Source organism: Myripristis murdjan, chromosome 16 (assembly GCF_902150065.1).
Source record: "Myripristis murdjan chromosome 16, fMyrMur1.1, whole genome shotgun sequence".
NCBI lineage: Eukaryota > Metazoa > Chordata > Actinopteri > Holocentriformes > Holocentridae > Myripristis > Myripristis murdjan.
This window is the reverse complement of record NC_043995.1, coordinates 12,882,155-12,909,184: the sequence shown is the minus strand read 5'-3', so window position 1 is coordinate 12,909,184 and position 27,030 is coordinate 12,882,155. Positions and strand designations below refer to the sequence as shown.

Below are 27,030 nucleotides of genomic sequence, written 5' to 3'. Positions count from 1 at the left end.
ACAGCTCTTCCTCCTGACCTCCAACAACAACAAAAACCCTGAGTTCTTGACCCTGAAAATGTTGTAACTCAGGGTTGAAACCCAGTGTCACCAGCCCTGGGTGTGATCTCCCTCCCTTGGAAGAAAACAAAAAATCCTTGAGCAAGGAAATAAGAAAATTCCCAACATTTTAAGATAACGGGCAGCATTGAGGCGCTAAGCCAAGAGATCCCTATCTCTTTCTCTCTCTGTCTCTCTCTCTCTCTCATTCCCTCTCCTTGCGATGGTGTCCTGCTCTTCTGAGTCTAACCCTCCTATCAATAGAGTTCTAGGATGAGCTCCAAATAAAACAATCTTCCCCCTGCCTGGAACGCATCTTACACTTTATTGTGAGCAAAGGTCTGCAGCAGCTGGCACTGAGAGGTCCGAGGCTGAAATAATCTTATCTGCCATCAGCTATAAATATTTGACAGAGAAGGGAGAGAGACATGGAGAGGGGAAGAGGCGAAGAGGAGAGCAGGCAGAGACAGAGAGGAGGGGTAGGTGTGAGGGACCTTCAGAAAGCCCAATGACAACTGCGCCTTGGAGATTTCGAGCAATCTAAAAGGATTTGCTGGTCTCGTCAAGGCAGGAACGGATTAAGGAGTGCTTTATAGGCGTGTTTTTTGGCTCTTGGCTGGCCGGTCCAAACTCTTTGCCCCTCGCAGCACCATAGCACGGGCTGTACTTCCTTTATGCTCTGTGTGCCTCATCACCATCCCAGCCTCATTTCTCTGTATGGAAACACAGGTGGTACTACAAATAAACACTGTAAAACAGTCTGGACAGCTTTTATATTTATACAGCACTCCCATAACACTCCTAATCAAAGGAAACAACCCCCAAAACAAATTTCAGGTGGTCTGTGCATGGGGGATTCATTCTATTCTTACATCCAACTACGTCAGTTTTTTAATTCATTCCATATTACCTACTGACTTGTGCTGTTTCTCTCTCCAGCCCTTGGTCCAAACCCTCACACAAAAGGAGAAGATTATAGGAAGAGTGGAAAAACAAAACTAATTACTCTAGGTATTTCAACCAGCCAATGCTGCTTAAAATGTAATTACATGGGTTTAGAGCTCTGGCCCTGGCTGGGATGGCTACAAATCTCATATTGGCAGACATGTTCTTGGTGTAAAAACTGGCTGTCCCTGAAGATGACAGCAGGAGAGAGACCTGGTCTGAGAGATTAGTATTAAATAATCATAGTCATCAACTTACAAGAAAATCATAAACTTGAAAAAGAAGCACATGGCCCCCTGAACTCGATCAAGAAGTTCATGCTCCCATTTCAAAGAAAAACACTAAGATATCGCTTGTGGTTTTAAATCATCATCTTTATTGATACTGTATATATTGCCTATAAAGATTTTTACAAGTTTTAGCAACGCTGCCAATAAACGAGCCTGTAATTACCCTTAAAACAAGCAAATGCTCCCTTTAAACCCCAATAGATTGTTTTTCTCATCTTTTAAAAGTTTTTTAAAACACCACAACACAGGTAGCGACATTTTACAAGGACATCTTGTCGTTTAATCACCAATTAACTACTGTAAATTGTTATCTTTGGGTGGATGCACCTTTGAACGCTATCACGGCTGAGGAGATGCACACAAAGGGTAGTAAAGCCATAAAATTAGGGTAGCTATTTGACAAAAGGCAGATACCAGTCTGTATAAGGCAGAGGTGAAGGCTGCGCACTGAGGGAGCTGATAAGAGCAGCTCATCTTTCTCAGGCCCCTGGCAGTTGGAGGGGAGCTCTCTTCAAAGTCAAGATGCTTATCTGTGGTCAGTTTCTTGTTTTGTAGCCATAATGATCCAGCCTTGGTGAGAGAAGGGGTATAGTACAGTAAATCTATACCATAACACATTCATTGCACACAGTCTTTGTCTTTCACTAAAAAACACCAATGGAAAAAGTGTGGGATATTCTAACCTGTCCCTCCGAGGACCTTTATCCCACATCTAATTCATTCAGGTGTAGGAGTAAGAGATTCAAACATTTCATAAGAATGTCTCCCTCAGCAAGAGATTAACCTCTTTTCAAAAGAGGGGCTAGTTATGCAATATGACAGTAAAACTCGAACCATAAACTACTGTTTATGCCCAGCCATAAAAGAAAGGTGTGTTTCCTTTGCCCAGTTTACTGCGCCTCCTCTGTAGTCCTTCCACCATTTCATAGTCTCTTTATAAGACTGTCTGTAAAAAAAGAAATCAAATGCAAATGTTTTGAATGAAAACGCAAACACGAGCCACTTTGTTTTCCATGAATATAAAGTTCATCGTACTGGTAAAAGTGTGGGTGTGTTTCATGTGAAAATCATGAACTTAAGTGACCTGCTGTGGATTAGATTTAAACCAATTCAGGCTTTGTGTCTGAATTGATAGGCATTTTTTAAACTCTTAAAACTCCCAAAATAAAACGCTACACTCAAACTAAAATGTAGAATTTCCTCATGACTTAAAAAAAAAAAAAACAGTTCACCCAAAAATACAAAAAAGATGTTTCCTGGATGGATACATTGCACTAGGGGCAAGTGGGAAAATACCTTTTTTTGCATTTTGGGTGAACTGTTCATACATCATTGGTTTGCATCAAATCTACCTTTCAGCACGTTATCTACAGCTCTGTTCCTAGCCTCTCCCTTTTGGCAGCAACACGCTTCTGTAGGACGAGGTTAAACCAGAGGGAGAACGAGAGAGTATGTTACCATTTATTGGAAGTGACAAAGAAGCAACCCGTTCTCTCTCAGTCAACTCCTGTCTCCACTATGATGATATATATGCTGAGGGATTCTGGTCCAAGAGCAACAAAAATCAGCATTTAAAGTGTCACGGTGCTATTAGAATTGCATTAAAAAGCTGTGTAAATATGCCAAGTCCCTCGACAACCTCAGCGGTGCAGAACAGGACTTCCTCCTCTGGTGAGTGGAGGATGTAGATGGAGCTTTGGAGAAGATGAAGCACACAGGCCGGGCCCGGGAGGTGATTTAATACAGCTAGCATTTAGAACAACAAAGCACAGACAAAGCAGCCATTTGGACCGCTCTTCAAAGAACAGTGTGTTAAACACTTGCAGAAAGACATTCTTTGGACTCGTGATCAGTTGAGGGAGAGGGAGAGTGGAAGAAGAGAGGAAGCTGAGGAAGAGGAGGAAGGCAGAGAAGAAGGGGGGAGGAAGCCAAACACACAAAACCATCAACCTGAAGATATTGCAGCAACATGAAAGGGAGGGAGAATTTGCCGTCCACTTTTCACGAATCTGATTGAGTTTCAGTATAATCTGCCGAGACCATCTCCTCATCCCGTCCTCCTGTCTTCCTGTGAGCAGAGCCGGCCACAGCTATGTGCTCCGCTGTTGTCTTTTGAATTAGCGATAATTCAACACAGGTCACTTGGTGTCTTTTAGGTCCAAATGGCCTGATGCGAGGAGGAGAACTGCTGATTCAGCGGTGGGAAGCAGCCCAGTCTCACCAGAGCTCCACTCTGTCTCTCATCAGGTGGCTCAGTTCAGTTCCTGAACCAGATCTAAAACTCTGGCAGGCCTCTTTGACCTCCTGGATCAGGGCTACTGGCAGCAACATCTAAGGGCCTGTACACACTGTAAAGTGAAATAATAAACTTCCTCAAAGTATCAATACTGTAAGTCATATCCACTTTAGCAAGTGGTTTAAGGAGGCTTTTGTTGGAAAAATTAATGGCAGACTCTTCTGAACACGTCATTATTGCAAACAGATCAAACATATCGCCAGTTCCTTCTATTTGTTTTCCTGCCAATTACTCTATTACAAACACACCTTGGACAATAGGGGGCACTAGATATGCTTCTTTCATTGCATTATACATGTAAACCAACAAAAAAGACCATTTAACTTTATCCAGACGTAAAAGTGAAACAAGCACATCGTCAAAAAGTATTGCCTGAACTTACAAATATTTTTGTGAAGCAAAGGGCTTTAACGTCTTCCCACTAATTCATCCTTTGACTATTCTAAATGCTACTGCCACGAGAACAGGGTGTTTTGCCTCCTAATTATTTTACCAGTCCCACTTGCTTACTCTCTGAATGATTAATCAAAGTTAAGGAAAGCCAACCATCAACTGGGGCATGTTTCGCATTTCCTTCTGCTGGTGGAGGATCCGTCTAGGGCCTGGCTGGCTTGGCCTTATTACAAGTTAATTGAAACCTTGTTTAGAAATACCAAGGTCAACATTTCCAGCCATGTTATCCCAATTAGTCTGCAATGAATCCCTTTAAACAGGGCTATTGAGTGGCCGACCCAACGTGCTACTTGAATTCCCTATGGGACACCCACAGTCGCTGCCTGGGAATGAGAGGGGAGAGGATGATTGGAGGGGGAGAGAAGGGAGGGAGGGAGGCTGCTGGATACTGGAGGACAACAGTGCCACTGCTCCCTGTCACCATTTCCAAAACACTGACAGACAATTTTATTTCAACAGTGCTTCCTCAGCACACCAATGCTTTCTAATTTATTAGAATTTCTAAGTTATTTTACAGCATTTTGTTACTGTCTAACACCAACAGACGTGGAGCAGTAGTGATTTGGCTTGATGCCAGTTCACTGAAGCTTTTACATTTAGCCTACCATTCGCAACAGCCAGTGTCAGGTGATAATTTCCTCGCACACAGGAAATGATGTGTTTTGCTTTCCCATCAGCAGCAACAGTGTTTTGTTTGGAATAAAAAGTAGAAGGGCTGAGTAATTAGCATGACCGGCAATAGCGACCATGAATGAACTGATAAAGAAAAGAGCATCACCTACAGAAACTCAAACATCATCAAAACAAAATCCAAGAAAAATCATGTCTTAAAAGTATGTGGCAACACACTGGATTTTCAGCTGCTATCTTTTGTCCAATAATACAAATGTCCTGTTCAGAAGAGTTATGTGCACATCAGGTTGTGCCACCTTAAATCTACGGGTTAATCAGACATTATTCACAGTTTATGAGTTGGTATTCTGATGTACTATGTCCTACCAAAGGAATAATGTGCTTTGTGGTGTTTTCAAATAAATGTAGCTTACATTACTATTCATTTGATAAAATAAAACACTCAGGTGTTTCAGGGTGACCAAATTAAACATGCCCTCACATTTCAAAGCATTAAGAATGGTTTAAATTGCTGTTGAATGGCATATAACTGTTTGAATTAATATGTAAATTCCAACAATTCAGCACAAGTGATAAAATATGTCCTCACATTGCAGCATATTTAGTTAATTACTGAGAATGTGCAGTAATCACTGAGAATTTCCTAACACAAAGAAAATGAGGCAGATAGACAAGGGATCAACAACAGATGTCATAATGAGACTTTTTGTATGTGAGGAATGAAAGTGTTGAAGTGAAAGATGAAGTGTCAGCTCTTCAGTGTCTGTGAAGTCAATCACATTTCCACACTGATGGAGCTCCTTGCTTTAGAGTCTGGATGCATAAAATCTGGCTGATTAGACTTCTCTGACCATGCCGGTGCATCTGGAAAGGAGCAATGCAGTCATTTCTTAAAAATATCAAGCACATTCTGTTAGACATTTTCATTTGAGTGTTGTCCAAGCATGAGATACTGTTTGCATTGCGTTTGTAGTTTGGTACTGTATAACTAAATGTGGCTAAAGTAGTAAGCAGAGAGTAAAACCTGCTCTGCTCAGCCATGTAACAAAACAAGAAGATGGTTGCAAAAGTACTCTCACTTTTATTCACTGGATTAAGCCACGTGTCAGTTTCAATATATGAAAAAGGGAAAATTTGAAAAATGCCTCAACTATTTTTTGATATATTGTAATATATAAAACATCTTCAATATTTTTTTTTCCACATGACACATTTGTTTTTTGGTTTTTTTTTCCCCACATAATAATGGATCTAGAGTGCAGCCTAGAGGAACAATTATGTTCTTAAATCTTGGTAACCAGCGGCCAACCAACAAGTGAATCAACACTACACATCAATACTAAATATATTAACACGTAATATATTAGCAGTACATATATAGGAAAATATATATTTTTTGCATGAGATGAGAGATTTGTTACAACTGGTGAGCCTGTGGTCACATTAGTACAAATTCAAAATGGCACAGTGATGGTTTTCAAAAACTCTGGACACCTTGATGTTTGAGATTTGCAGTTTCATTAGAAGAGTAAGCCAGTCCTAACTTATTTAAGCTCAATACTGTTTTGTTATATTGTTTTCAATGTAAATCACATATTATTAAATGAAGCATTACCCTTGCCAATGTAGAAATGACTTAATACTTCACCACAGAATAAATGGATGACATACAGGAGCGCTGCCGAGATAAATGAGGGTAAATGGGTATGAGCTCAATGAACTATATGACTTGAATGTTATTAATGTTAACTTTCTTAAAGAAAATATTTTTGCTGTAATTCTCTTTCAATTGAGCAAAACCAGAGTCTTCTATGGCAGACAAAAGACTACAGGATGACCAAGAAACCTTTACAATGATTGCTTATTTAAATACAGCATAGGTTGGAGAATAGGCATTCCAGGAGCAATCAATATCAATATTTCTCTGATGTGAGTAATGGCATAGAGTTACAGTGAAGCAGTTATGGCGAGCTCCCCGCTGTGGTTTCACAGCTTCCAAAAACACAAGCAGACAATGTCATTACCTTGCCTTTTAGCCAGCCATGTTGAGCACCACGGCTTCTCCTTTCACTACACTTCCACTCCAAATACACAGATCACTGCGCAAGGTTAAGAAAGCAGGGCCTGTGTATTTTGGCAGGTGGGATATATTCTGAAAGAGCAACAAATCTGCTATATTTAGTTTTTGATGGCTGAGGGAGCGGGGGGAACCAAGGACTGCATTAGGAAACGGCAGAACAAAGTGACACAGGCGATACAGGAGATGCTAACCACAGTAATGTAGCACATTATCATGCTTTCAGTGACATAAACATGGATCGTGCTGAACATTATAGTTAATCTTCTTGGGAATGCATTATGACATGGTCCAGATTTCCTAATCAAATGGCAAAAATCAATGTTCACAACACTGGAAAATCAAAAATATAGCAAAGAGAAAAGAGTCACAGATCTGTCAGTCATATTGTGGCGGGAGGAGGTCAGCTCATCTGAAACCCCCCCAACCCGATGACAGAATCCAGCTTTGACATTTCTCTCTTTCCTGCGCCAACTCTCTGCAACTCCACACAGCACAGAGTGACCAGGAGATTTACGGCAGAGCATGGAAGCAGCAGCTGGCTGTGCCGCGCGAGAGGGAAGCTAATCTTGTTTACATTCAATCTGCTATTTCCTCCCCTCTGAAACCTTGAGAGAGGAAAGTCATGTAATACTTGTATTAAAAATAAGTGTAGCAGAAATGGGCCTACTGGCAGCGCGCAGCAAGAGCTTTGTGGCCTGGCCAAGAGGGCCTGCGGCGAAAAGCAATCGATACACCCAATATTCCAGCACGTACTCTCGAATAACAATAACCCACATTTAGACCTACACCACAAGCCCTATGCCTGCTCCAGAGAAAATAAGAGAGCCTACTTTCTATGTCCATATCGATTGGAGTGCGGTGGTGAATATGATGAAATGTAACATGCGCCTGTGTGAGCTGGAGGGTGTGTGTATGTGTACAAATGTCAGCACGTATATCTGTGAATACTAGGTCAAGAAAACATATAGGAACACGATCGCTTCACACTGCACAGTACAAGCTCTGCATTCACTAGCTCCATCACAGTATCTAACAGTGACAAGTTATGATTTGGTATCATGATGAGCAGAGGCACTTGATGGTTTTATAAAGCAAGAGCACAGTGGTTAAACTCAGTCTGAATTACACATAGGAGGTAATGCTTTCTGAAAGTCAGCAGGACGCTGAGCCTGAGATCAGTCCAAATTTCCTTCTTCTTTGTGATGCTCTTGTATCAGAGTAGCCCTGTCTGGGGCCTTGTAAACATGTCCCTCTAGTAAAGGCTAGATTCCTGTTTGGCAGACTGGTAGATGTTTTTCCCGCAGTAGAAGACCCTGGCTGTAGCGCAGGAGTAAAGCTCTGCCAGCAGTGGAGGCCTACAGCATGCAAGCAGCCAAAACTGCAGCCATCCCAGTCCTCTGGTGTGCTTTGGAATGAAACAATTGAAACTAACTTCCTTAAAAAAAAAAAAAAAGGTGAGAAGCAGTTCAGAGCATAAAGGACGGCTTTGAAAGAAAATCTAACATCTTACTGTGGGAGGAAAGTCAGGGGTCGGAAGTGCCCGCAGCACAGTGGGAAAGGACACAGAGGGAGCATGCTGCAGCAGAAGTGTCTAACCCAGTTCCTATCCAGGCTTAGCTGACCACAGTGAAAACTATGAGCTGGTAGTTCACCTCCCTCAGGTGCTCTACACCTTTGATTTTTCCAAGACTGCTTACTTTTGCCCAAAATCTCAAAGCTCCACTCCCTCTATTCATGGCTGTTGCTGGGTTGACAGATTTATGAAAGGTCTGGTACCTTAGTAGCACTTTCCTAGCACAGGCACACACATACACATACACAGATACAGACACATTCGTGCGCACATGTACACACACACACACACACACAAATTTAGGAGTGAACACCCAATGAAACCAGCTGCAGCAACTAGAGTTACCACTCCAGTCGAAGGTTTGAGGAGAAACAATCGAAATGTGGTGAAACAAAAAAAAGTAGGGTGAGGGTGAGGAAGAGTTCATATCACAGAAGTGATGATTTTGTGTACGTACCTTGGAAAAATTACAAAGCTGATAAAGTAAGCAACAAATGGACGGAAATAGGGTTAAAATAAGGAAAAAATACAACGGAAAAGCTTGTTCTTTTTACGGAAACTAAATTTCAAACTGAAACCATGCAATCACCACATTAAAGGGTTCCCATTCTTTAGACAACCACTGGTATGCACAGTGGATGCCAGGGCAGTGTTTTCCATTAGATTTCTCTGTTTTTTCAGTTGATCTGGCAAATTAACTTACAACAGGCTGAACACAAGATGCAGGCTGGAAAAGAGCATAGCAGCAAATTGCATTTATCAAAAACACTCACTGGGACTGTTTACTTTATGTGATCTAATAAAAAAAGCTCATGCTGAGAGTGTTTCAGTGATTGCATATGGATATAGGAGAGCAGTAAGCCCGCAGTACAACCGCCTAGACCACATGAAGAGGGTCCACATTTAAACTCCATCACCGTCATTTGTTTATCACTTTAACTTATTCTTGGTATCTTTATGACACAGTTTTTCCCATGCTAGCTTGCCTAGTGGCGTTGTGATGGCTCATTCTCATTGTTACATTCTTTGAGGATAACTAGGCTAATAAAACCTGTAGGTCATATCCTCACTGACCATTTCCCACTCTTAAATTTACACATGCATAGTATTATTTCCAAAAGAGAAAAATATTTGTCATTTGCTACTGAAGTGCAAACAATGGCACAAAAATCTTTTTCTGTCCCACCACAAATTTTATAGAGCTATGCTGTGGGTTCAGTAAGACAGAGGGTGACTTGTAGGTCATGCTTATGGTGTACAGAGCAGTGTTACGCCATCCACCCCACTTTCCAGCCACCTAAATGATCTGTAAACCCTCCTCAAAAACATCTGAGTTGGTTTTAAGAGAGAATGTGTGGTCTGAATGCTGTTTCGAGGCCTCACCACTCTACTCAAGGAAGATTTCTGTCTAAATTAAAGGCATAAAAAGTCAACCTACGTGGGATATATTCATTTCCTACAGTGGGACATTCCCTTTATTTCCATGTCTTCAGTGGTTCTGTCCAGCAAACATATAACTGCCATAACTCAGTCTCTTGGATATCATCTGTTGTCATCCAAAGGACCATTTGGGCTTGGCCATGCCGTCCAACAAAGAAAAGGGAAAAAGATCAAACGGGATCCTCAGTGTTTTAATGTGAGAAAGAGGCCTCCAAATAGGCCAATGGAGGTTGGACAAGAACAAGGATGACCCTGTAAAACCCATCACCATTATACGCTATAGTACAATGCTTCTCTCCTCACTCACAGCCTTGACGGAGAAGTGCCTGATGAACTTCGCAGATTCCTTGGCTGCGAACTGAAAAAAAAAAAAAAAAAAAAATCCATGCTGTTTCTCTCGCTCTCTCCTCTCACTCCTTTTCTTTTCAAATGATTTCTGTGTTATGTTAAAGTTGAGGTTCAAAATGGTTTATTGTACTATATATATATTCCAACCATACTAAATTGAAACCCCAACACCCTCCCTATTGCCCCACCTCGTTCCCAACGTCTCGGTCCAGCTCAGTCCCAGCCAACACAGGTTCTTGAGGGTCACGGTCCCGCAGTTTTTATGGATCTCTTTAAATCATCAAGTGCTTAGCAAAAATGGCTAAGTGTCCAAAAAGTAAAACAATGCAGCCAGGTAAAGTAATGGGGCGCTTATGCTGTATAGGCCACAGACCACCCAGCCAGCAGCACCGGCACCAGCATGTTTGCAGCTGTTCGGTTCTAAAACAGGGTATGAACCTCCAGGCAGTGGTCATCAGCTCTGATTAGAAAGAGCCAAGGAGATTTACAGGATAAAACTTATTTTGCATCAAGGCATAGAGCTGATGGACATTAATTGCTTTTGTCTTTTCTCTCTCTCCCTGTCTGTTTCTACCCTTTCCTCTCCTTATTTTTGTCTCATACTCTCAGCCTCCCTGTGACTTACTAATAATAATTTGAAAGTTCTTTCATATGTGAGGGAAGGTTCTCTGTTCTGTTTATTTAAGTCAGTTGTTTCTTGAAAACTAATGAAATTATTTTAACTGATCAGACAGAGCATTTTTGGGAAGCAATATCAGTGCCATTTTCCAGTTTGCCAGCAGTAAGATAGCTAATATTATGCTTTGTAACTTTAAAACAGTCTTGATCGCCATGGAAACATTGAGCTATATAGAAGTCTATGCGGGTCTAGTGACATTTCCTTACCATGCTGTCTGAATTCATGTAACCTTTCCCAATAAGGAGCATTCCTAACTAGGTAATTAGGTGATAGGAAGCTTCCTTGAGACACAGCTAGTGTCGGGCTTTGGACTCAGACAGAGGTGCCTCTGTGTATATGATGGCTGTAAAGCCTGAGTCCTGAGTATGGAGTACTTAGGAGTGCTTTTTCTATTTAGGTATCTATGATTTCTATATGTTGTATATATTGTAAATTTGCTGACTCTTATACATGGTATTATGATGTACATTTACTGGTGTTCAAGACCCTTGCATTGACATTACATGGTCTATGGATAACAGCTCAAATATGTAATCAGAAAAGTTTTTTTTTTTTTTTCTTCTTCTTTGTTGCTGTAGTAGGACAACTTGGTTCCAGGTTTTGTGTACTGTACTATGTCACTTTTTTTTTTCCTCGAGCATTATAGGTGTAATAGGTCTGGACTCTGTCTGAGGAGTCGGAAGAAGAACCGATGCTCATTGCGTCACTCGTAGTAAAGTAAATCAAAACGGGAGCTCTGGTGTGCAGATCTGTTTTTTCATGTTTGACTTTGGATTCTTGCCAATATGAGGCTTGAACCTGGTTTCTCTGGTGGAAGGCCACCCTTAGCCATCACAATGTGTTTGAACAATTATGTGCAACTGGGCCTTCCAAGTCATTTTGTAGAATTTGCAAATTTTGCTCAATTCTTGCTTCTTTTTAGCCCACAGCCTATTTTCTGCCATCAGACACAGCACAGTTCACTGCGTGCAGACAGTTCACTAGCTAAGTGTCCACAGAGAGTTGTGCAGCACAGCCCTGACGGTGACCTAAGCAGGGTCAGGGGAACACTGGCCAATCACAATGGAGACAAGAAATAAGATCAGTGCAGCAGGGATACTCCAGTGTGGGAAAAGTGAAATGTCCTCAGTCAGCAGCAAGCACCCAAACCACAAACTTCTGTTGGAAACATGACGACCGCTCATCATGGCAGTTAATTTAACAGCCTGAAGAGTCTAGCTCCTACTCATCTATTCCCAGTATATTGTCTCTCTGGCGGCTCTGGAGTGCCTTCTTAAGGTAGACCCAGATTCAGACAAGATTAAAGCTCACGAGGGGCTGTAAATGTCTCGCGAGCTGACTGCCCAATAGCATTCTTTGGACATGAAATGTAAGCAAAGACTGTGTGGAAATAAACACTTCAGACCAAATTCTACTGCTCCCAGCCTTTTGTTTTGCATCAGAATGGTTAATTTAATAGTGGTGAAACCAGTGTGGACAGAAATGATTATCATATGCCATATTCTCCAAGGGAGACCTGATTTTATTATGTTGACTTTTAGAGAGTGGAAGGCCCAGTGGAATCAAAGCTCACCGTCAACTGTCCAGCCAGGCCAAAATCAGCCAGTTTCGCATGACCTTCCCAGTTGAAGAGTATGTTCCCAGCTTTCATGTCCCAGAGGATATTCCTCATAAAATGCAGATAGTACAGACCCTTCAAGGTTGATTTGAGGATCTACGCTATCTCATTCTCATTGAGCTGTGCAACAAAAACATACAGGAATCCTTTTTCCAGTGATTAAGATACTCCAAAGTATCAAATGTTGAAAGCCTCCTCATGGAATAGAAAAGCAGTCAGTGCAGTTTATTTTGTTTTGCAGTTATGAAGTAACAGGTGTTATTACTGCTGGTCCATCCATTTTTTAGTAATTGTCAAACATGCATGGAAGCAGACATTCTCATTTGAATTAATCGCATCCATCAAAAGCTGCAGTTCCACCCAAAGTACCGTAACTTTAAGTCCTAGGGCTACTTTTCAGGGAACTAAAACGAACTGTTGTCTGCATTTCCACCATTGTCTAAAGCAGTGTTTCCCAACCTTTTTTGTCTTGTGTACCCCCTGAGCCTTTTTGTCAGACCATGAGTACCCCCTCACTCATACATGCTGATGATTCTCCAAAAGTTGTTATGTTATGAAATGTTTCCATGTACCCCCTGCAATGTGTTGGGCAATGTGTTGGAACCCCCTGGTTGGGAATCACTGGTCTAAAGAACGGCAAAGATGATGAAAATTAGTCCACTGATGTATGAGGGAATGGGTCAGTGTGTTTGCTGTTTTTTCTGAAAAACATGTTAAAAAAAAATAAAGGTTAGGTTTTGTCTCACTGCAACAACATTAACAACATCGATAGCCAACCCTTGGCTTACAAACACCAAGTTAGCTACACCGTTAGCGGTTAGCATTAGCAACTGCCGTTAGCACATAGCTAATATAAGCTTTTGGCAAGGATAACAATAGCGTGACATCAGTTAACAATGAACAAAAAACAGACTGGCCCCACCCCCAAAGTTTCTGTACTTTTGGAAAGTAATTCCCTTGGAGCAGGAATTTTTTGGTGGGTTAATGTCCTTGGAACGTAATATAGACCCTGGTCCCTGCAGTGGAAATGCAGTGAGTCCCTCAGAAGGTTCCTAGCCCCTGAGGAAAGTTCCTGTAGTGGAAACGCAGCTAAAGCCTGTTTTACATTAAGTGATCAGAGATCAGGCTTGGACAATGCAATCACAACCTGTATGCAGCTTTAGTCTCAAAGTACATGAAAGTAACCCTTGCATGTAATGTTTTCTCATCTTAAACGCACTCATAGTGAGTTGCATATGACTGAATATACATTCACAGTCATCTTCAGTTTTACTCTATTTTTCTCACTATTCACAGTTATTTACACCGTTTTGAGCTACCCAGTCCTTCTATAAGTCAGACCTTTAACCAGCCAGTCAGCCGGTTGCCCAGACAGTCAGCCAACCAGTCCAACAGTGGCAAACAAGTGTCAGGAAGGTCTATGAATCAAACATCCCCGACTGATGGCTAGCTGTTCAGGACATGACTCACACACACCAGAGTGGCAGTGGCAGAGAGCAAAGCAAGCAGGGATGGAGGCAAGGAGGGGAAATTCCCATTAAGGGATGGCCAAGGAGCCAGGCTCAGCCAAGCTCTCCAGCAGAATGTGCACTTCATTAGTGGGAAAGTGCCGGGGAGAGCCGGGCCAGGCCAAGTTCTGTGAGGCCCGGGAAAAGTTAATAAAAATCCAAGCCAAGGAACCATACAACTCCACCAACCAAAGGAGGGAGCAAGGCAGCTAGGCAGAGATCTCTTCAGAAAATTGACCAGACTGGGTCAAAGGGTCTTTAAGAAAACTCAATCTCTAGAGCTATACAGACTTAAATTGAGATAATGAATGACAAAATCATCCAAAGGAGGGAGCAACCAGAGGTGGGAGGAAGACAGCTAGGCAGAGATCTCTTCAGAAAATTGACCAGACTGGGTCAAAGGGTCTCTTCATGATGTCAGTGGTTAAATTTGTAGGTTTATGTGACATCACCTGCCAAAGTGCAAGGCAAATGCGGACAAGTGCTGCATATACACCCTGGCAGAAATAAACAGTATTTTTTGAAGGTGCTCTTCTCACCAGAAGAATGATAATTTTATGGAAAAGTCCAAAGATGCTGAGTGTTCTCTCTAGTCTCTATAGTATCTCCATAGCCAGATTTAGTCAGATTCCTGCCTGTGCAGCTGGGCTGGAAGAGTCTAGCCTGAGTAACACCACTGCGGCCCACACCAGGACCCCTGGAGCTGTAGGTTAACACAGTCCTAGCAACCACCTAGCCCTGTGAGCTGACAGCTCACATAAAACACAAGCTGTTTCATTGCTTTGACGCACACTGCAACACTTATACAGCACATCGAATTGCTGTTGCAATACCACAAAGACCTTTACGGAGACATAGCATCATAAAGAGGGAGAAATAGAGCAGGGAGATGGAGTGGAAGTTGAATATTTATGGAATTCCACAAGAGCTGGAGTGAGAATTGTTTTCAAAAGTTGATTTCTGAGGTCAGAGACAGAATAGGAAGCTGAGGTGATTCACTGTGTCTTCCATTTCCCCAGCCAGTGAAGGAATACACAAACACTCAAACACACACTCACACTCACTCTCTCTCTCTCTCTCTCTCTCTCTCTCTCACACACACACACACACACACACACACACACACACACATACGCACGAACAGATGCAGATTCACATATATACACACACAGACACACAGTGAATGGCCCAGACGGACCATTAACAGTTGGTGTTTTTGTTGCTATTGAAGCCCTGCACACACAAAAGGCTGGATGGCTGAATATTTATGGGCAGGATCTCCCTCATCACCAGTGAGCAGGGCTTGGCTGACGAAGGCTGGGCCCGAACTCGACAACACCTGGACAGTTACAGATCCCCACAGCCCACTTCAGCTGGTTGGACGCACCACGCACCGGAGGAGCCTGCTACCCCCTACCCCTCCGCCCGACTTGTCCACCTCGATCTCTCTCCATGCACTTAGCCCATGTTTATTCTCTCAAATAGTTACAAAAGGACGGGGCCGCCGAGAACTGTATCTTTTTACAACTTGGTGACATCACTTGTAAAAGCAGCGAGGTAAACATGCGGTGCTTGGGCTCCTGGTCTTCCAGGTTTACAGTTCCCTGCCTGTCCATCCAGAGGGGCCCAGTGTAAGCCCTGGTGACCCCCACACTGCTGTCTGACTCCTGATTAGGGTCAGGAACATTGCTCATGTTAGTTTCACAGCCCAGTGAAATCACCCCAATGGACATGCTGCTCTAAGCTGTTGATTCGGCCAGTGAAAAGCTGGGAAAAATGCTCTTTTCACTCTTTCTTCAAGAAAACAGAATCTCTTTCGCTATACAGACTTAAATTGAGAAAATGAATAATAAAGTCATCCAATTTATCATAAAGAAAGAAGGAATCACCTGGAATCACAAAGAAAAATAACACAAACATTGGGAAAACATTACTGGGTCTATAGCTTTTAAAGGACGCAAGAGGATCAGAGAAAATATATCATTTATCATATATCAGTTTTCGCTTCATGTATTTTGATGTATTTGAGATATAAAGCTTCAGCTTCTGCACGTGTTCCCCACATCTGCTGTTGTCTGTTCATGCCAGGATGCATGCAAGTGTCAAATGAGGGTACATAAACACCAGATCTTAATGATGAGATCTGAAAAGTTTAGGTTCATTGACATATAAACTCCAGTTTAACAGCATTGCTGCCGTCACAAATTCTGGAGTCTAAGCCTACACATACGCTTCTCATTTCAACATGATTTTTTTTTTATCATAAATATCTGATGTTATAAGAGCAATCTCTTGTTTTCCACACTTGCCCTCAAAATGTCTGTTATGCATCTTGCGGCTGTATGTAAATAAATCTCTTCCATCTTTTTACATTTTTCATACGCACATTGTGCCTGGATAGTGTCCATACTATGTAGAATTCCACTGACAATGAAAGCATGAACACCTCGGATGTGGTCAAGCTCATCATATTACAATACAAATAAAATCCAACTTGGGAGTGTCTAAACCTGTCACTCAGTGCAGTGTAACATGATAGCATGATAAAAGTTGCCTACAATGACAAGTGTAAGGATAGCTCAAGCTGAGTCCTCAGTGGTCAACTGTTACAGTGGTAGCGATTGTAAGAGCCCCTCCCTCATGTACTTCATTCTGGCATCTCTCCTGCACTGGTACAGCAATGGCTGCCACAACATATTCTTTCTCAAATGAAGCAAAGCAGAAGTGAATGGGTTTTTTTTTTCTTTAACTGGAACACAAGCCAGTGGGGATCAGCTGATCTCCAGCTGTACAGCCATAGACATGGAGCTGGTTTCTGCTGGTTACTGGGCCACTGGGCTGCAGTCAGCACTGTAATGAGGAGCATTTGTCTCTGCTTCCTCCCTGCGGTCACTTTGACAGCATCTGTTGACTGTTGCCCACCCCCCCACCCACCCGCCCTCCATTCCCATCCACACCCCACCCCCACAAAATGTCCCAGATACACAACAGCTAAATAAAAACACACAAATTAGCCATGTGGACCATGGTAAACATTTCCAGCTCTCCAGTCCAGGCCAACTGGATCTTGCCAAAGTTCCATGTGCCGTAGCTCTATCCCACATGTATAAGCCTACTTCACAAGCTCTGCTTCTCTAAGCAAGGATCTGCAGTGTATGAACAACCCTCATTTCTATAATTTCAAATGGGTTAGGGTTAGCACAAAATATACACAAGTATATGATTATGTCATCTTCATACTTGCCTACATTGTCTAGAAGTTATAAATGGAACACCTGTTTTACCTTTTTCTTAACACTCTTGACTGTATCTGCCTTTCACAAATATTTGTTGCAAAACTGTTTAGATAATATGCTTTGATAGCATAGACATCAAGCCTGACTCCCATTCATGTTGAACGGCTGACAAACGGCTCTGTGAAACTTGAAACTATAGGTAATTCCAACTTGTGAATACTTGGTCAGCACATATGCTCACTAAAATTAATGTATCATCACTTAAAATTCATTCATTAATACCAAATGTGATTCACATTCAAAGGTCTAAGACATTTTGGTCTGTTAATGATGCAATCTCAGAACCCACTGGCTATCATCTGATGACAATTAAACCTCCGAGGCCAACAGCTAATATTCCGCGGCTTCCGGTGTAGCTGCTGGTGGCTGGCTTCCGTTTTCGTTAACATTTTCCTTTCTTTTATTACATGAGTGAAACATTTCTCCTGACAATACTCAAAAATTGATACTTTTTGTAGGTGTTTTAGGTCCAGACAACGTTTTGGCCAATGTGTTCCGCCTTTTTTGCTCCCCACACAGACTGTTTACTAGGGATGGGCGATACCACACTTTTAGGATTCGATACGATACCGATACTTTTTCTTGCATTTTCATCGATACCGATACTGATACCGATACTGATAATTTCTTATTGGCAATTTTTTTCATTCAAAATATTATTACATTACAGACAAATTACATGACAAACCATTTATACCATATTTATCATGGTCAATACATAATAAAACTAAAACTAAAATAAATAACATAAATATGAATTAAATAAATTAAATATGAACAAAAATTTGCACATTTTCACTGTTATTGTTGTTTTCTTGCACTTTTCTTGTAAAAAAAAAAAAAAAAAAAGAAAGAAAAGAAAAGAAAAAAAGACCAATCAGCCATTATTTTCTGTGTGTTCCTCTGGCTCCCACATTCGAGCCACTCTTGCTGGCTGTGCTGTCGGGCCGTCACGTGACACGGGCCAGCTCAATACGCCGCCAGGCTCAGGGGTGTCTTGGCACATAGTAAGTGAAGGAAGCTATCTAAAACAGCTGAAAGTTATGCATGCACCCCCAATTCTTATTTGTTAGTATCGATATTTGTTTAAGGAAATTGATACCAAATGAGTAGCATGTGAGTATCGATATATCGATACCACAGAATCGATACGCCCATCCCTACTGTTTACCTTCATTAACCACTTGGAAACTACAAATGGAACGAATGGAGACCAATGGTTTTCCATCCCTCCACAGACATATTGAATATATACACTGAAACTGCTCTGATAGCTTGTGGTGGCCAAATGCTTTACTAAGAAAATGTTGATTTGTCACTTGTTTTTACATGGTTCCTTGCTTGATGATGCAACTTTCATTGTTTTCGAATGTTCCACTGAGTTTGAATGCGCCTAGAAAAACTAGTTCCTTTCAAGTGCAAAAATTATAACGGATTCAATGTAATTTTAGCAAAAGTACGTGCCAGCCAAATGTTCACAAGATGTAATTACTTATATCAGTGTTTCCCCTATTATTCTATTGGTGGGGCGCAGCGGCTCGCCAAGGGAGCCTCCCGCCTTGCCTGAAAGCCACGCTAAATTAATTTAATTTAATTTAATTCATTTTCAATTAAAAAATAAATAAAATTACAACAGAAATAATTTAACATCTCGTTTCTATAGAATATGTCTAGACTGTGTTTTTATCAAATAAACTTCAGGTTGGTTATTAATCTAATTTATATAATTTCAGTATAGGGTTTATCTGGTGGGAATGCGCTCTGCTGTCTTGTGAGAAGGCAGGGCGGGGCTCCACTCTAATCACACAATAGTCACACACGTGCACACCCATCAGTGTTGCTAGGTGTACGATAATTATTGTATTTGTACAATAATTTGGCCCTCTGTACGATGTACGATCAATAATCCCCAAAAGGGCCAAATGTACGACAATTTGACCATTTCAAATTATTGCCTGCCGCAACAATCGTGTATGACATCTATGCGTTTGTCTCAGCACAACGAGCATGATTGGCTGAATGGTCAGCTGCGCCCGCCCCACGAGACGCTCACAGTCAGGTCAGGAAGTCAAGCGAGTGCGTTGCCGTTAATCCATTCCGTACTGACGCCACTGAGTGCCTGCAGGACGCTATTCAACACTAGAGTGACTATATTTGACAATAGCGCATCATTGGGCTTGTTATTTTGGTTATCACAGGTGTACGATAATTTCCCTCAAAATATGATAATTTTGAGCCTCTGGTACGATAATTCTACATTTCCCACCTGGCAACACTGGCAAACATCCACAAGCAGACAGAGAGAGGAGGAGAACAGAGGAGAATCACACTTGTAACCCCGTAAGTGAAATAAATACGGCTCCAGCCGCCTGAAAAACAGGCAAAAATATCAGCATTTTTTAAACACACAGTACAACAGCCTGAGTCGCATCCCCCCTCGCCAAAGCCAGAATACTAATATACACTGAATATATAGCAACTTTCAAGTTTTATGGAACATTTTTATACATTGAATGGAACTTGAGCTTTGACTTCTAAGCAACCAAAGCATAGTCTGTACACAGTTACGCAACTGATATTTGTGACGTGCAGAACTGTTGATCATAAGACAAAATAGGACCAGTATGGTCCTTAAAAATTGACATGTTGTGTTATTATTGTGACATCACAAACGAATGATTTTGACCATGAAAATTACTTGTTGATTATGAACGGTTGAGTCATACCTTAAGTGGCACAAGGATGTTTTAAACATCTCAGCTTTTTCAATGTGTTTCACACCCATTGCATAAGACCATACTACCCTCCATTCCAATCTGTTTAGCATTGACCTGTCCAAGTCACTATGTACTACCAGGTCTACTATGCCAGATACTATAAAACCTGTTGCTTTTTTAATTTATGGGTTCATTTATAATTACCAAGTGCACTGTTACCAAGGGGGCAGCAATCAATTTCCATGTTTAAAGCAGTAATACATCCACCATAAGCATTAGCAGAGATTTATAAATCTAAAAGTACGAATAATTGTGGATATGGAACTTTTATAGTATTTTTAATGGTTCCCTGAGCTGTGGAACCAGGCCCCGGGCCCCTGGAGCCTCTAGCAGGCCCTACATGAACATCCAGGCAGAGAAAGCTGTGCTCAGGGCCCAGGGACTGCATTCCCCTTCCCCTGCTAGAGCCCTGGTACTCCTCCTCCACATGTGAAATCAATACCACATCATTTATAGGCAATTCTCACTTGTACCATCAAATCTAAAACATATTGCCAAAAGTATTACCTTTTTTTCTCTTTTGCTCTCCTCAAAGATAAAACTCACCATATGAAAAGAAACAAGAAAACAGAAAAGATAGCTCGAGGAAATGACATGACAGCACATTTAAAGGTTGTCAAAGATCGCCCATTCAAAATTTTCAGTGCGTAACAATGCAATTCTTATTTCATGCATAGATGGTAAATGGGGGATTGAGAGCCATTTTAATTTCATGCCCAAATGGCAAGGACGTGTGATGAGAGCCGCCAGAGAGTGTTAAGTTGGATGTGCAGAGGCCTCCACCAGCTCTAGGCCCTCTCATAGGTGTTTAATAATAAGCCTTGGTTCATCCAGCCCAGCACTTTGACTGGGATTATGTGCTTCACAGACCGACCCCAGGGCCCTTTAACTTTCATAAAACATAATCCTGGAACACACTTACACCATCCATCACTCTGACGCACACTCCATACGCAAAGACACTCTTTGTGCAGAGATGTTTTTTTGTTTCAGTGACAGGCAAAATTCAATGCTTTTAGCAAATACTAAATCAACTGACACACCAGTCCATGGCAACAGCATTCTTCACCTGTCTCATTCAGGATGATACAACATGGATTTTAAATGCAGCAACATACAAGAGTGGTATGGCGAGGGAATGCAAGAGTCAGGATTTGAACCTCCACAGAGGTGAGAAATATGTGATTTGTGAGCAGTTTTAACACTACATCACACCTCGCTCTGCAAGCCCCTCAACGTCCAATTACAGCTCTCAAACACCGGTGACTAGAGGCTGTTTCCATCCAAAAGAGTAAGAGAGGAATGTGGTTCTCTTTCCTCAGTGGTATTAGGAGTATTTTACCAGAACCTGGGCACCAATCTAAAGACTATGTAAAGACAAAGTAGCCTGTTTCTCTGTGCATTTCCACTCCCATCAGACACAGCAGCACACAACACTTGCATGGTCTTACCACGAGAGGACTTTTTCCAACCGCTTCAAACAAATACCCGAGCTGTGACTCGACTTCCCCCTGGTTTTACGACAAAGCACCAGTGTTGGTATAAAACAGGTCATTGGGACCTCCCCAGGACGAGTTTGGTGGAGCCTTACAACCTGCCAATATCTACAGCCGCCCAGGAGCCCCCCCTTGACCAATAACTTCACTCTCACCCATATGTCGTAAACAGCTTAAAACCCTATTAAAAACACAAATACGTTGCAGAAACTAAGTAGACATTTATAAAACTATATTTCCTGTCTGCGAGTTGACAGTAAATAATGTATTCAGAAGCTTATTACGTATTCCTGGTGGTGGACAGATTTTTCCCTGGCTACAAGTTGTGAACATGCATCCTATAAATGCATCAGTAAAACACGGTGATTTACTGAGCTAGAAGGGAAGTGATTACGAGTGACTGATGAGAGAGCAAAAGCAGCGTCCCCAAGGATTGCACCTGTGTACATTAACATTTACCCTGTGTGTGTGTGTGTGTGTGTGTGTGTGTGTGTGTGTGTGTGTGCGTGCGTGCATGCGTGCGTGTGTGTGTGCGTGTGTGTGTCTCTGTGGGTGTGTTTGTATGTGTGCATGGGTCCATGCACAAGTGCCTGCATGTGTTTCTGTATCCACAAGCATGCATGTAAGTGTGTCTGTATGGCTGCACTAAATGCAGCCATACAGGCATTCAAGCCATTAATTCAAACCACTGTGGAACGGAGTGCTATCAATAACACAAGCGTCCATTCATAAATGTTATTTTAGTTCAAAGAGCAGGAGGAAAATGAGAGGGACAGGAGCAACAAGGTTGGATTCCAGCCATGCAGCAGGGTCTATATTTAGCATCTGAGAGAAACAAGACCCTTTTCTGTTTTCTATGATAGCAATGAGTAATTTTGGCAGAATAGTCGTAATACTGCAAAGATTATGTTCTTTGACAGTAAAATAATTATATTATCGTGTGCTCGTATGAAAATGAATCGAGGAGAAGTGAATTCCTCCACCTGTAGAGTAGCTGTCCCACTGGCCCTTCACGGCCAAAGGTCCTTCTTGTAACAGTGTCAAGATTTGCTCTCATTTTTTAAAGTGGAAAGCCATTTCCTGACTCTGTCTTTGTGCAACGCATACATCTGGCACATCACAGAGCGAAAGGCAGGGGAATACAGAAATTATATGAAATCACACAGAATGAATGTTATTGTTGTTGCTGTTGATGTGGGAAAATGTCTAGGTCCATTGCATTATTCATTTCTCATCCAACAATATCAGAGAGATTTTCAAGGAGGGCTGATTGCACTCAATCATGTCTAGTAGTCTGGATCAACAAAGTCCCTGCAGCCAGACCTCCTGCTCTCCATTCCTCACTTCATCCCTTTCCATCCACCTATCTCTCCATCTTTCCACTGTTTCTTCTAGCATCATTTCATCCTTCCATTCTGCCATTCCTCCATTTCTCCATACTTCCATCTGACCGTTTCTTCATCTCCCCCTGTCCTTCCAACCCTCCATTCCTCCATCCATCCAAGCACTGTTAAAGCTCTCCATCCATGCTGTGGCTCGATCTTTCCACCACAGGTACCGGATGGGTATGGCAGTCACTGGGACCTTTTAAAAACGTCACTTCTGACAGAGCATATGGGACGGTCTATGCCTGTGCTGATTTATCCCTCTAGCGTGGTGCAGTAACTTTGTTAATGTCTCTCATCAGCCTATTAACAATGCCTGAGCGTGGCCAGGAAACAGGTGCTGGGGAGAGTTTAACTGTCCGTCACCTAACCAGCAGGAGCTAATGGGCAGTAGGAAGTGCAGGCAGCACGATTGCACCCAGGCTCACAATTGTTTGGGCCCACAGAGAGCAGGTAGATGAAAACTTTAATGACCTCTGAGGGAAATTTTAATCATTACAGCAGCAATGGATAGAAGACAGCAACAAAAATAGCATATGATTAAGACTGGAGCAAATGGGAGACAAGAGAAAACCTATATAATATAAAGACGTCATATGATGGGAATATGAAAAAACATGTACATGTACAGCATTTATATAAGATATGGAAAAAGTATGTGCACCACCATAGCCCCAATGTGAAATGATTACAGAAATATGATCAACTGTGGTGAGGAAGGTTCCCCATAAAAATTCTCTCACCCAGGCAGGATTGTGACCCCACTCTGCCAAGGGACTAAAGCACCGACCAGCACTCAGTGAGAGGAGAGACGAAGCAGCCATGATGCTATGTGGAGGGCAATGATCTAATAAAACTCAGCTCAACCTCAGACTTGCACAAGTCGCCTTTAAAAAAAAATGCCACAGCATCTCATGGCTGACGGAGAATCCCTGCCCCCCACCCTCATACCCTGGCAGAAAACAGGTCAACCCTGTCACAGCTGAGCCATGAAGACTTTCCTGTCTCACACCACGCTCTGAGAAAATACCTTTTTCACGACAGGAACATAACAATGCAAAAATGCAGTGACCTTAAAGCAAGGATCACATGTTCAAGACAGTTTGATATGGCCCTCTCTGACTATATTGTAGCACTGGAGGAAGTGGAGCCTGGGGCCTGCTGGATACTGCTGGCCTACCTCAGGTCTCCTGCTGGCTTTTTACACACAGAGCTCCCCCAACACACACACACACACACACACACACACACACACACACACACACATTCATCTCTCATGGATTGGGCAGAACATGGGGTTGCACCACCCACCTATCTCTCCATCTCTCCAGTGTTTCCTCTAACATCGTTCCATCTGTCCATTCTTCCATTCCTCCATGCTTCCTTCCCACCATTTCTTCATCTCTCTCTATCTTTCCAACCTTCCAGTCCTCCATCCAAGCAAGCAGTCTTACAGCTCTCATTCTCACAGTCCATCTTTTCACCTTACGTCCATTGATCCATCTCTGCAATGGTTTTATCCTTCCGTTTCACCACAAGCATAGTTGCCAGTTTTTGATACCTGCCTCCACTTCATTCACACTCGCTCTTTATACCATTTCATATATATATAGCCTTTCCTGGATAAGGAAACAAGAAAAAAGGAGCAAAAACTGTTAAGGGCGATCTCAGAAGCACCTTGAAAAAGAATAAACATACACAGGATTTTTTTTTTCAGTGGTAATTATTCTGAGTCAAAAATTTTCTATTTGTTTTCCCCAAGCTTGCCCAGGCACTGGGGCAGCTGTTCAAAACTCAGAAGTGCTAAATTAACTCAGAGGAGGGTGGACTTACAGAAACATTGGCACAGTGTTGACTTTTACACTCCCAGATTTAAATTAGCACTGACAATTTCGCTGTGCAGCAGCAGCACCACAGAGATCAGAGGGCTGAGCACTGATGCACTGATGCAAATTCATACAAAGATTCCTCTCCTTGCTCTGTGTCTCTGTTGCTGCTTCCCTCTGGTTGTCATCAGACCAGACAAAATATAACTAAAGATGGCATGTTAGAGGGAGGGAGAGCTGCAGAAGCGCCTGGCCAGCACAGACAACGGGAGGAAGCTATTTGCTGACAAATGGGATTTGGTGCTGGGGTTGAGCAGCATTAACTGGTGGGTTTTATTGGCTGAAAGAGTACGATATCATGGCGGTTTTCTTCTTTATGCCTCCCTGGCAAAGTGGATGACGTTGCAGGGAGCAAAGGCATTTGGTCACGCAAAGGTGCCGAGCGCTGTTAAACAGATGGCAGGAGAACAGTGAAGAGAGTGGCAATGGACAGCAGATGGAGAAAAGATCATGCACAGGACCTTAGGAATGCACTGTATATACCCTACCCACCCACTGTTCCCATACACATATTTGTGCACATATACGCGTGCACACATGCACACGTACTTGATGGGAGTCTTGTCTAGTTCTCAATGCCTCATGTCTGATCTTGTCAGTGGGATTTAAAGGACCATGCATCTGCAAAGAAACAGCGAACAGGGAGGGCTAGACAAAAGTGATGCAGCACACAGAACTCCATGACAGACTACTGTGATCAAAGAGAAGAAAAAAGCTCTGAACTCCATGTCACTGACAGCTTGTCATGCACTGTTTATAGTAAGGTTGTGTGCATTGAGGTGGAAGAGAAGAGAAGAGAAGAGAAGAGAAGAGAAGAGAAGAGAAGAGAAGAGAAGAGAAGAGAAGAGAAGAGAAGAGAAGAGAAGAGAAGAGAAGCGGCCTAAACTGAAGAAGCATAAAACTCTATTCTAAGACCATGACTGTGTGCTTGTAATATAACTAATAGTATATAACATTCAACTTAAAAAGCATTCATGCCAGTTCTATGAATGGAGTTCATGACAGTCATCACAGAAGGCTACACATTTGCTGCCACAGTACTAAGTGTTGCTGCCATGGTAATTTTGTGGCACACCAATAGGGGGCAATCCTGTCTAACAAAGCAACAGGGAAAAAGCATGTGCTTATCACAGCCTCAACACCACATCAGACAGATGAGGCTCTGCAGAATGTCATTCATACCAACAACACGGTATTCTGCCAACTAACCGATTAGAGAAAATTCATCAACATGTCAGGCCACAGGTCCAACCTAGTTACAGCAAATAGAAATGAGAATAACTCAGACTTCTTCATCAAGTTCAGGCAAATGAGCCTCATGAAGTCAGCACTGATACATCGGGACACAACTATTTGTATTATCTCTTGGCCTTAAAAGCTCTTGAATACATTTAAATGTAATATGTAAGTTGAAAGGTCCATTTTAGAGTTGGAATTTTTATAGTGTGATATTAATCTAGTCACATAGACCTGCAGTATGTTATGAGAGAGCGAAAGCTGTTTTCATTTTCACATTTATTTCAACTGCACAACTGGTTCACTGTAACTGCCATGAAGCAGGTCTTAACTTGACAAAATTTGTAGACATCTTGATTAACACAAAGGATGGGTATATCACGCTCAAATACTGCTGTTGTTTAGTGAACTGTTACCTTATAAAGGCAGAAAAGAAGTGTTTGCTGCTTTCCTGACTAATAATTAAACATTTCTGTAATTTGCTATACTTAAAATTTGTTGCTATTTATTCAGTTTAGATAAAACTTAAGTATCTCTAATAGTATTTAGGCTAGAGCCAATTTATAGTGCCATTAGATTACACTGAAAATAGTAATATCAATCAAATGAGCACACAGTATGATTCATTTTCACTGGCACGCTACACTAATCCATGTAGCTACAGATAGTACCTTTTTTTAGAAGCACACTATTTCATAGAAGAAAAACTTCTGAGATGGGGTGGAAAATGTGACATTGGGGGGTCTTTGAGTGAAAAGCAGCCATCCTGAGAACTGTTGCTGGGACAGGATGAGTGAGAGTGTAGGAGGGGATGTGGGGGCTTTGAAACCACAGCAGGTAGGCAAAAGTGACAGGTTAACCACCCCCTACTCTTACAGTATGGACCTGACATCCTGTCTGGCAACATGTGCAGAGAGACAGAGCAATGAAGAGAGACAAACAGACCCAGTCAGACTCCAAAATAAACCAAGAGCTCCACATATTCTGTCACGGATTCTGGTTGCAATTATAGCAGAGGTAAGGCATAGCATTTGAACATATCATGACACAAA

General features: G+C 42.0%; 1 long non-coding RNA gene across 1 annotated transcript in view; it reads right to left on the bottom strand.

Moving 5' to 3' along the window:
• Positions 1 to 1,686: 1,686 nt before the first annotated feature.
• The window catches only part of LOC115373300 (uncharacterized), a 38,963-nt gene continuing 13,619 nt past the window's right edge, over positions 1,687 to 27,030 (bottom strand). Inside the window, exon 4 of the long non-coding RNA XR_003929522.1 lies at positions 1,687 to 1,844. This is a non-coding gene — a long non-coding RNA (uncharacterized LOC115373300). The remainder of the gene's footprint in view (positions 1,845 to 27,030) is intronic.